Consider the following 11,925-nt stretch of genomic DNA (forward strand, 5'->3'; position numbering starts at 1 on the left):
CGCTCTCTCACCCATCCTCTTCACTCCCAGAACTGCCACCCCCATGTCCTTCACAGCATCCCACCCCGTCCCAATCCTCCTGCACCCCCATCCCCCCATCACTGCATCCCTCCCTGTCCCAACCTCTCTGCACCCCATCCCCCTCATTGCATCCCTCCCCATCCCAACTCCCCCGCACTCCCATCCGCCCATCACTGCATCCCTCCCCATCCCAACCCCCCTGCACCCACATCCACCTGATTGCATACGTGTGTACCTGCATGTAGGTGTGGGAGTCAGTTTCTATGGAATTATTTGTATAGGTATTTGGACAAGTGTGCATTTCTGTGGTTGTGCTCTTTGGATTTGTATTTGGGCTTCAGGAGGGGGCCTTTAATGGACCCATTGCAGCTGTAATAATGTGTGGTCCTAATTCCACACATAAAATGACAATAACTTTAGTGAACAAAAAACAAAAAATATGGAGCTGGTTACGAAAAATGGGAAGAGGGGAGGGAAGGAATCATGAAAACCGTTGAGAAATTTCATTTTTTTCAAAATTACCCTTTTTGACTATTTTGCTGCCAGCTGTACCATCCTGTAACAAACAAAACCTGAACTTAGCATAATACATCCGTCAAAACAATAAATATGCCTGTTTGGGCCTTGCAGTGAAAATGAACACGAGAGAGGACGGGGGAGAGCAAGCGATGGAGGGACGGGGGACGGAGAGATGGGGGATGATCAGGCCTCAGGCAGCAGCAGGGCCTCAGGGAAGGGGCAGGGCAGTGGGCGGGGCAAGTGTGTTTTGTTTTCTGGAATTAGAAAATTGGCAACCCTACCTGCACCCCAAACCCCTCATCCCCAGCCACACCCCAGAGCCCACACCCCAGCCAGAGCCCTCACCCCCTTGTACCCCAATCCTCTGCCTCAGTCCTGTGCCCCCTCCCACAGTCCGAACTCCTTGGCCCCACCCCCACCACACATCACCTCCATATTGGTGCACATAACAAAATTCACTCCGCACATGGATGTAAAAAATTAAACATTGCCTGTGGCCCAGAGTAACCTGGATAACCCAAGAGTTTATGGTCCTGAAGGGCTTAAAACTCTAAAGAAGTCCCCTATCTATCAGCTTTCTTGCCCTTCATAGTTTATAAATTCTGAAGGAACACAGAGTACACTATGGCTAGAACACCTGCAGAAACTATGAGCTCCACTGGTCCAGAGAGAAACAGCAAAATTGGGCCTTACATGAAGTTTATAAGCTTCATAGGAGTAGGACTTCAGTCGAGAATATGTGTTGACTAGAATAAAAAGATGTTGTGAAGAATATGTTAGCTACCACATTCTAATGCTGTAGTGCAGACAAGAGACATTGTACTTTAGCATGTGCTTTCTGGTTGAGTTGAAGCCTAGGCGGGGTCAGCCCTACACCAAATGGCACTCCAGGCAAGGAGCATCTTCGGCATCTTGTTAAGCTTTTGAATACCTTACAGCACCCAGAGCCTGGCATACACACACCCCATCATGCCACCTCAGGCACTTGCCTGATTCGCCTGCTCCTAAGCCCAGCCCTGAGCCTAGGCTTCCCTCGCATTCCTTTTTCTTGTCTGCTGGAAGAAGAAGTTTAATTCTCTCTCTCTTGTCCCTCTCACTCGTTCCTGTTGAGCGAAGAGAGAACTGATCAAAGTTCTTTGTAAGCATATATCCCAGCTACCTGAAAGCAACATTGCTCTCAAAGAGCTGGTGCAGCAATGCACATGTAGCTCCTAACCAAAGTCTTTGATTGTCAAAATACAATTTTCAGCTACATTAATAACCATTTTTAGACTGGATCTCTTTGAAGGCTGCATTGCTGGCTACTGGTGGTTTATATTTAATCAAACATTTTCTTTATTATTAATCTATCAACAAAAACATGGTCCCTCCAAGGAAACAGAGGTCAAACCAGAGCGGAAAACAAGAATATTTTAAAAAACCCCACCTGATATAATACTTACCTGACATAAAGTTAAATTAGTTTTACTGTCCTACTTCAGAGCTACCAAATCATAATGGTAGCCACCTTGATTAAATTCAGTATCTCCTCCACTTTTTATGATAGCTGATTGCTCTGTGTATTATGCGTTTCATCTTCATGCCATGGTTCTCTATGTAGCGTGTGTGGCTGGGGACGGGCGCGGGGAAAGGGAGAAGAATGGGGGGCATGCAGCAGCCTGTAACCTTTGATTTATGTATTCCCAATTAATAGTTTACAGATAAGCAATAAAGCCAAAGTGAATTCTTTAAGATTCCAGCCTCTAGGGCGGCTACAGATAATTTAGTTTAATTTAGAGGAGAACTGTGAATGACACGTATGATAAAATGAAAGAATTTATCTAAAACAAAGTAGTAAACAAACAGCCATTACAACATAACCATACACTGCATTTATATTCACATTCTAAGATGAAATGATGCATCTAGGGATTACCAGACCCAGGATAGTAAGAATGGGTATAGTCCTTTCTCTAACAGTACCTTTATGTACCTAATCTAAAGTTAGCATGCTACCCTTTTTATAATCAATTATAATAATGCCTCTTAATTCATTAACATTAAATCCACCTTTAACCATAGCTATATTTTCATAATTAAATTTTATACTGTCTCACTGGCTATTTAACATTAAGCAGGTTTCAGAGTAGCAGCCGTGTTAGTCTGTATTCGCAAAAAAGAAAAGGAGTACTTGTGGCACCTTAGAGACTAACAAATTTATTTGAGCATAAGCTTTCGTGAGCTACAGCTCACTTCATCGGATGCATCGGACATTAAGCATAGTATTAATTAACATCTGCATAAATGTCATACCAATAATTATCAATATAGATAGCATTTTCCAAAATATTAATGTTTTATTTAAAACACTGTAAAAACCAGCTAGGATTAAACCATGTTTACAGCATGACCTGAGGTTATGCTCTCAGCTAGCTCTAATTTTCCTCTGTATTGGCTCACTTTACTTGACTAATTTTTTCAAGCCTTGTTTGACTATTGTCAAGCCTATTTTGGGAAAATAGATTTTTGGGCCTACTTACATCAACACATTTCTATATAACACAAGCAAACACCATTATACAGGCTACAAGTCTGGATAGTGAGTGTTTGTTATAGGATCATGAGTGTTTGCCAGAATGAACCTTTTACTCTGCACTTCTATTTCCCTGTGGTGATTGCATGAGTTACCTCCTTTATCAGATTATTTTATTTATTTAATTAGTTTGTTTATTGATTTATTGCCTCTTAGGCTTGAGAGAGGACTGTGTTTCTGCATCATAACATAGCTAAGGGAAAGGGAAAGGCAGAGGCACTGTTTCAATGAAGAGGAGAAGCTGTGCAAGAGAAAAGGGAAAGAGTAGGGGTGGGCAAACTTTTTGGCCTGAGGGTCAAATCTGGGTATGGAAATTGTATGGCAGGCCATGAATGCTCATGAATTTGGGGGTTGGGGTGCAGGGGGGGGATGAGGGCTCTGGGGTGGGGCTAGAGATGAGGGGTTGGGGTGCAGGAAGGTGCTCTGGGCTGGGATGGAGGGCGGCAGAGGGATCAGGGATGGGGCAGGGGGTTGGGGCATGGGAGATGGTGAGGGGTGCAGGCTCCAGGCGGCGCTTACCTCAAGCAGCTCCCAGAAGCAGTGCATGTTCCCCCCTACGTGGAGGCACGGCCTGGCAGCTTTGTACACTGCCCCATCCGCAGGCACCACCCCAGTAGCTCCCACTGGCCACAGTTCCTGGCCCATGGGAGCTGTGCAGTGGCGCCTGGGCAGGGGCAGCATGCGGAGCCCCCTGGCTGCCCCTACACGTAGGAGCTGGAGCGGGGACATGCCGCTGCTTCCAGGAGCCATGCGGAGTGGGCCAAGCCTCCGATCCCACTCCCTGGCAGGAGCTTAAGGGCCACATTAAAACATCTGGAGGGTGGATGCGGCCCCCAGGCTGTAGTTTGCCCACCCCTGGGATAGAGGAAGGTGTGAAAAGTAATGGCTTTTCACATGGGGATGATACTGGGCTTCTATTTTATCTGTTAATGGTGCTATGGCACCTTCAACCTGGTTTTCTTGCCATCCTCCAACTACAGCTACTGAAAATCAATGGATTTCCCATGGGGAGTTCAGTCCTGTTCCCCTCTACATCAATGTAAAACAAAGGACTTGTACATTCTACCACTTATGTCGGTATAACTTATGTCACTCAGGGGTGTGAATAAGCTACCCTGAGTGATGTAAGTTACAATGATCTAAGCGCCAGTGTGGACAGCACTATGTCGGCAGGAGAACTTAGATTCATAGATTCATAGATACTAAGGTCAGAAGGGACCATTCTGATCATCTAGTCCGACCTCCTGCACAGCACAGGCCACAGAATCTCACCCACCCACTCCTATGAAAAACCTCACCTATGTCTGAGCTATTGAGTCCTTAAATCATGGTTTAAAGACTTCAAGGACCAGAGAAGCCTCCCTCAAGTCACCCATGCTACAGAGGAAGGCGAAAAACCTCCAGGGCCTCTTCCAATCTGCCCTGGAGGAAAATTCCTTCCCGACCCCAAATATGACGATCAGCTAAACCCTGAGCATATGGGCAAGAGTCACCAGCCAGATACCCAGGAAAGAATTTTCTGTAGTAACTCAGATCCCATCCATTTAATATCCCATCTCAGGGGATTAGTCCTATTTACCCTGAATATTTAAAGATCAATTACTTACCAAAATTCCATTATCCCATCATACCATCTCCTACATAAACTTATCAACTAGAATCTTAAAACCAGATAGATCTTTTGCCCCCATTGCTTCCCTTGGAAGGCTATTCCAAAACTTCACTCCTCTGATGGTTAAAAACCTTCGTCTGATTTCAAGTCTAAACTTCCTGGTGGCCAGTTTATACCCATTTGTTCTTATGTCCACATTGGTGCTGAGCTGAAATAATTCCTCTCCCTCTCCTGTATTTATCCCTCTGATATACTTATAGAGAGCAATCATATCTCCCCTCAATCTTCTTTTAGTTAGGCTAAACAAGCCAAGCTCCTTAAGTCTCCTTTCATAAGACAAGTTTTCCATTCCTCGGATCATCCTAGTAGCCCTTCTCTGTACCTGCTCCAGTTTGAATTCATCCTTTTTAAACATGGGAGACCAGAACTGCACACAATATTCTAGGTGAGGTCTCACCAGTGCCTTGTATAATAGTACTAAAACCTCCTTTTCCCTACTGGAAATGCCTCTCATGATGCATCCCAAAACCGCATTAGCTTTTTTCACAGCCATATCACATTGGCAGCTCATAGTCATCCTATGATCAACCAATACTCCAAGGTCCTTCTCCTCTTCTGTTACTTCTAATTGATGCGTCCCCAACTTATAACTAAAATTCTTGTTATTAATCCCTAAATGCATAACCTTACACTTCTCACTATTAAATTTCATCCTATTACTATTACTCCAGTTTACAAGGTCATCCAGATCCTCCTGTATAATGTCCCGATCCTTCTCCGAATTGGCAATACCTCCCAGCTTTGTATCATCTGCAAACTTTATTAGCACACTCCCACTTTTTGTGCCAAGGTCAGTAATAAAAAGATTAAATAAGATTGGTCCCAAAACCGATCCCTGAGGAACTCCACTGGTAACCTCCCTCCAACCTGACAGTTCGCCTTTCAGTAGGACCCGTTGCAGTCTCCCCTTTAACCAATTCCTTATCCACCTTTTGATGTTCATATTGATCCCCATCTTCTCCAATTTAACTAATAATTCCCCATGTGGCACGGTATCAAATGCCTTACTGAAATCTAGGTAAATTAGATCCACTGCATTTCCTTTATCTAAAAAATCTGTTACTTTTTCAAAAAAGGAGATTAGGTTGGTTTGGCACGATCTACCTTTTGTAAAACCATGTTGTATTTTGTCCCATTTACCATTGACTTCAATGTCCTTAATTAATTTCTCCTTCAAAATTTTTTCCAGGACCTTGCATACTACAGATGTCAAACTATCTGGCCTGTAGTTACCCGGATCACTTTTTTTTCCTTTCTTAAAAATAGGAACTATATTAGCAATTCTCCAATCATTCGGTACTACTCCTGAATTTACAGATTCATTACAAATTCTTGCTAATGGGCTTGCAATTTCAGGTGCCAATTCCTTTAATATTCTTGGATGAAGATTATCTGGGCCCCCCCGATTTAGTCCCATTAAGCTGTTTCAGTTTCGCTTCTACCTCAGATATGGTAATATCTACCTCCATATCCTCATTCCCATTTGTCATGCTACCATTATCCCTAAGATCCTCTTTAGCCTTATTAAAGACTGAGGCAAAGTATTTGTTTAGATATTGGGCCATGCCTAGATTATCTTTAACCTCCACTCCATCCTCAGTGTTAAGCGGCCCCACTTCTTCTTTCTTAGTTTTCTTCTTATTTATATGGCTATAGAACCTTTTACTATTGGTTTTAATTCCCTTTGCAAGGTCCAACTCTACTCGACTTTTAGCCTGTCTCACTTTATCCCTACATGTTCTGACCTCAATTAGCTAGCTTTCCTTGCTGATCCCTCCCATCTTCCACTCCCTGTATGCTTTCTGCTTCTTCTTAATCACCTCTCTAAGATGCTTGCTCATCCAGCTTGGTCTACAACTCCTTCCTATGAATTTTTTCCCCTTTCTTGGGATACAGGCTTCCGATAGCTTCTACAGCTTTGATTTAAAGTAATCCCAGGCCTCCTCTACCTTTAGATCCATAAATTCTTCAGTCCAATCCACTTCCCTAACTAATTTCCTTAATTTTTGAAAGTCAGCCCTTTTGAAATCAAAAACCCTAGTTGCAGATTTATTTTTGTTAATCCTTCCATTTAGTTTGAACTGAATTAGCTCATGATCACTTGAGCCAAGATTGTCCCCTACAACCATTTCTTCTATGAGGTCCTCGCTACTCACCAAAATTAAATCTAAAATGGCATCCCCTCTAGTTGGTTCAGCAACTACTTGATGAAGGAATCCATCAGCAATCGCATCTAGGAAAATCTGAGCCCTGTTATTATTACTAGCACTGGTCCTCCAGTCTATATCTGGGAAGTTAAAGTCTCCCATGATCACGCAGTTTCCATTAGTATTTACTTTATTAAAGACATTAAAAAGGGCTCTATCCATATCCAAATTAGATCCCAGAGGTCTATAGCACACCCCAAGCACTATCGTAGGAGAGGCTTTACTAGTTTTCTTCCCCAATGTAATTTTTGCCCAGACGGACTCTGTCTTATCCATTGCATCGCTTCTTATTTCTTTACATTCTACCTCATCATTGATATACAATGCTACTCCACGACCTTTACCTTTGTTTCTGTCTTTCCTAAACAGCACATACCCTTCAATACCTGTAGTCCAGTCATGACTACTATTCCACCATGTTTCTGTTATCCCTATAATATCTGGTTTCACTTCCTGCGCCAGTAGCTCTAGTTCCTCCATTTTGTTACCTAGGCTCCTCGCATTGGAGCTTCTCCCACCAACATAGCTACTAGCTCTCATGGAGGTGGAGTTAGTATACTGTTGAGAGAGCTCTCTCCTATCAGTACAGAGCATCTTCAGCAGGCGTGCTACAGCTGCATCGGTACAGCTGCATGACTGTAGGGCTTTTTGTGTAGAGTAGCCCAGAAATACCACTGATTTCAATCAGACGAGGAACAGGCCCAGCGCACAGCAGAAACCATTGCTCCATGTCCAAATGCATGATGCACTGGCCCAAGGAAAATCATGAATCTGTTTCTATGCTTTCTATCCTGACTGTGATATTGGAAGATGCTGAACATTCCTGAGGGGAATTGAGTGCTCTCAATTCCCACTGAAGCCAGTGGGAGTTACAAGCACTCAGCACCTTATGGTAGTGCTCAGTAATTGATAGGAACAAGCCTTTAAGGAGGTAGGGATACTATGGAAAAAACAGTATGTGATCATTTGATCAAAGACAGTTTTATAGATCTTTAGTGATCCTTGGATCATTCCTTCTTCTCTCTTCGGAAAGCATTTAGAACACTGTTACTGGAAGAAATATTGTTCATTTTGTGCACTTTACAGAAGTTTGTGTCTGGTTAATTTAATTGTTTCTGCTGCAGAGTCAGTTAACCAGTTTTCCCTGCTGTCTGTGTGACTCTTTGAAAAAGCATAGCAGGGTGAGTGTCAAGAGTGGGGAGAAAGGGAGGCTGGAACATCCTGCACTCTGGCAATCTCAGGCTGGTGGGTGGTCCCTTAGGGCTGGTCTGTAATGGTGACTTTTGCAATGGAGCAAATCCTTACATTAGATATACCTCACCAATTTTAAAATTAACTTGCACTAGTGCAGCTTTGAAACCCACGTAAATTGCACCAGTATAAGTCACTTTTTACAGTAGTGCAGTGTGCTTGCAATGGTGTAATTACTCTGGTTTAACTATAGTGCTGCAAAACTCAGCCGTATAAACCAGCCCCTAAGAATGACTGCTTATTAGCATAGATTAGAATAGATCACTCTAACCGGCACCCAAAGCTGGACAGAAAAATCAAAGAGCTGTAACTGGCTCACTGAGAACATCCTGCTTTCTGCTGCCCCCTGTGTAAGCTGAATGCAGCAGAGAATCTAGTTCATGTCTTCCAGAGTTCTTGTAATGCTTCTGAGTGCCGTAAGAATCTATATGCAAAAGAATGGATCTGGAGGAGATATCTGCGAGGGTGTGCATGCATAAGTTAGATCCTTGGGCCTGTTCCCAAACTTAACTGGCCCCTTAGTATAGTGCCTTAATTTAATTAGTCTGGTGTCAGGGCTTCAAACTCTTTGGCAGCCCCCTGATAGACTTTCAGAGCTGTAGCAAATTGCTAGTGAATAACTCCATCACAAAACATTCTGTCCTCTCCAAACCACGGTTGTGCACTAGATCTCATCAAGAACACTTGATTAAAACAAATGTGAAGTTTCTAGGCCAAACCATTTTTGAGAAACAATGTGACAAAAAATGTAGATGTGTTTTCAATAATGAAATAACACCTATTGTTTTCTATAGTCCTTATCTCAGAAACAACTTGTCCTATTTGTCTCAACATTTCCATAAAAACACTCCTCTGGCCAAAGACCACACATGGAAAATTTAATGACCACTATTACTATAGCAGCAGCAGAATCACACTCTCTCTCTCTATATATATATAAAACCTGATTCTCCTCTTACTTACATCAATATAAATCAGGAGTAGTTCAAATGAAGTAAATTATTTACACCAGGTTTTACCAGTGCAAGTCAAAGGAAATTGAGCTATAACATTTGTAACATATGTTAATACTCTTTTCTACCATGCTTTTCTAACTCCTTTCACAAAAAAATAAAATGATCCCTGAAGCAAATGAAGGAGAGAACTAATACAATATCATAAACCAGGCAATTCAGTGTATGAAGTATAAAAGTCTTTTACACAGTTGTGGCAATTTATAAAAATATTTTTAATCATACTGTTCTAAAACAAATGTAATATTGAAACAGTATAAATTCAATATAAGGTCTTCCTTGGATTATACAACTATTGACATAACTTAGTGTGAAGTATACACTGTCAATACTGACAGGTTTCAGAGTAGCAGCCATGTTAGTCTGTATTCGCAAAAAGAAAAGGAGTACTTGTAGCACCTTAGAGATTAACAAATTTGTCTCTAAGGTGCCACAAGTACTCCTTTTCTTTTTACTGTCAATACTATGTTCCTTGATGTAGTGATATCTTCTGCCTCATTCTTTGAAACAGTCGGACCCTGACAAGTTGGCATTCTTTTTAGCTGGCAGGTGGTAGGAATCTGAACTCTGCATGGTGGCCTTCCTCTTGAGACAATGGGAGAGTGGTGGCTGACAGTTGCTGGTCATTTTCCTCTTCAGCCGGGGGGATCAGTGGTGGAACCAGGGTGTGCAGTCTTTTCTTCTGGTGGTGGACATGACCCTGATTGGACAGTCTTGTCCTCTGACACCAACACATTTCTGATCATTACAAGAGCTTCCACTATTTCAGTCTTGAGACCTCCTTGCACCATCTTAAAGCCATTTTTGGGTCTTTCTGCTTCATTTCATATTCTTTCCCATCTTTCCCTATCACCTTCTCCATTTGATAATTCAGCCGTTTTTTCTTTGAGTTAGTGACTCCAACTCCATACATTTGATAGTTTCCATCATTCTGTTAATTTCACCCATTGACTGTTTCTTGTTTTTATGCCTGAAGTCTTGATTTTAAATGTTTTAATGTTATCATTCACCAGCTCCAGTTCCAATGGCAGGCATTGAATTCAGTTTTTCAGACTCATATCCTCTTCTAAATCTTTCTGATCCTTCTTTTCCATCCTCCTCTCTTCTTTCTTTTGGAGTGATCTGATTTCCTCTCTGGCTATTAACAACTCTGTTGTCAGGAATTTTACTTTTTTTCTTAGCATTTCTTCTTCCCTCAGCCTGTTCTCTCTCCTGTCTTTCATTGCAGAGGACATTTTGTAAAACATAAACTTTCCTAAAGCAGTTCTCTGAAAAAAACGGCCATGCTCCTCAATTGCTTCTCTCCACAAACTGTTAACTGCAGATGGCAACTGGGCAAACACTATGCATTGTGGGGACACAAGTGACATCAGTAAAAGTTCTTTTAATGACATGATTCCAAGTGCTGTGATTAAAACACACAGCAATGTATGCCAATGCAGTTTTAAACTCTTGGAATATATTAAAAGTCCTGAAAACCCTGAAATCAAACACCAGTAGCTAAACAGATTTCAATACAAGATCATAATGGTGGCTATTTGGTGTGAATTTCAGGTGAAAAATTTAAATCTGCAGTAAATAGACACAAATATTAATACCTTTAATTCATTAGTGGTAAACTACATTTCCAAAACATCTTGTATTCCTGGGAACATATTTGCAACATAGATCTCCTCTGCTGTACTGAACAGCCTCTTTGAAGACACACTGTTTGTCATGGTCCAAGAAAAGATCTTCAGTGCCAGATAGATTCAGCATAAACTGAGGCAGATGTACCATGAAAGACTGAGATTGTGTAAATTCTGCACTCAGACGTTGCAGGAGTTCTTGTATGCAGTGAAAAATTCCAAGACAAAGCTCCGCTTCGCTCACAAAAATTCAAAATGGAGCCCACCCTTGACAAAGCCTCATTATTCCTTGCATTTGAATTGTCAGTGTCCTATCACTGCACTTTTCAATATGCCACATGACAAATGATATGTCACTCATTAATGATCAGATTTACTGTCAGATCATCAAAGAAGGACCAAGTAAACAAGCATGTGGCTATTTTATTTTTGTGTGTGGGATCACTACTTAACTCCTTTGAGCATTGTGAGATCTACTGATAAAAGTGCTGTATAAAAAGGTAGATATTATTTATTATTATTATTACCAAATATAAATACTTGTTAGTTTCCATTAGCCATCTTCTCTTTTCTTCACTTGTATGTGGCAACAGAAGGATCTTTGTAAAGATCACCTGTATCAACCCATTTCATCTTTTTTTCAGCCCCTCTAATCATTCTTGTTTGTATCAAATCATCACTTGTGTCACCTAATTCTACATGGACTAGATAGAGTATACCTTCACTGACAACCACCTGGCAGTTGAATGGGATGTGTATGGTGAGGGTGGGGAGTGGGTTGTAAACATCTAGGAGACGAGTTATTTATAGGGTGATACAAGGAAGTAGCAACAGGAATACTGGGATGACTTTCAGAAAAGGAAAATGTATGCAGAATACCAGGAAGAGCTTTCTGACTGATGTATCTGGCTGTGGAATAGTCTCCCAAGAGATGGGAGTGGATGCACCTTTACTTGACATGCTTTGGGTGACAACCCCCAAACGGTGTCCACACTCTGCTGAGTTTAAAAAAAAAGCTTAAATAAGAGACATACATAATTGA

The sequence above is a fragment of the Dermochelys coriacea genome, chromosome 1 (assembly GCF_009764565.3).
Source record: "Dermochelys coriacea isolate rDerCor1 chromosome 1, rDerCor1.pri.v4, whole genome shotgun sequence".
Lineage (NCBI taxonomy): Eukaryota > Metazoa > Chordata > Testudines > Dermochelyidae > Dermochelys > Dermochelys coriacea.